Source organism: Squalius cephalus (genome assembly GCF_949319135.1).
Source record: "Squalius cephalus genome assembly, chromosome: 12".
NCBI classification, from domain to species: Eukaryota; Metazoa; Chordata; class Actinopteri; order Cypriniformes; family Leuciscidae; genus Squalius; species Squalius cephalus.
In genome coordinates, this window is record NC_137133.1 from 17,928,281 (window position 1) to 17,929,137 (window position 857).

Below are 857 nucleotides of genomic sequence, written 5' to 3' on the forward strand. Positions count from 1 at the left end.
TGATGGCTCTCTGCAGTGAATCACTGATCAAATTACCTGTTTATCATTTCTTGAGGTCAAAGCAGCGGGGAACACACGTTTATTTAGGTAGCCTCTTTAAATGATGACGTACTACACAACTTTATTTAGTCAGATTTTGTTATCTTTAATTTAGTCTCCAAAGTATAAGCACACACACTCGCAAATCTCTGTCAGACATGCAAAAACGTTGTTATATTTTATATTTATGAATAGGTCATGGATCAAATAATATAAAGGTGCAAATGTTTGAGTGATACAGGGGATACAGCATGACAGTCAAGTATTTTTTTTTTTTTTTTTTTAGCTGTCATAGCACATGAAATTTGAGTATGAGAGTATAACCCACATTTTTTAATTTGTGTTCAACATGCTCACCTTGGGTAAAGTGAAATTTACATTATGGGGACAAAATGTCAAAGATGGCAATATCCAAAATCCTTGTCCTATAGGGACATTGTTTGGTCCCGTTGGAAAAGTGGTGTTTTTTTGAAAATGTAAAAATGCAGAAAGTTTTCTGTGATGGGTAACCTACTGTAGGTTTAGGGGTTAGTGTAAGGGGATAGAATAAACTGTTTGTACAGTAAATATCATCATGTCTATGGAAAGTCCCCATAAAACATGAAAACACAAACGTGTGTGTGTGAATATGTGTTGGTTCATATCTTAATCTTCTATACTATAGCAATATGTTGTATAGACTAAACCAGTGCATTGTTATTAAACTGATGACACAATATCTTCACAATATATAAAAACTTGATTTCCAGAAAAGCACGCCATAGTAGGCGATACATCTATTGATGTCGGTAATATCTCCCACATATTGCTCCGTTCCT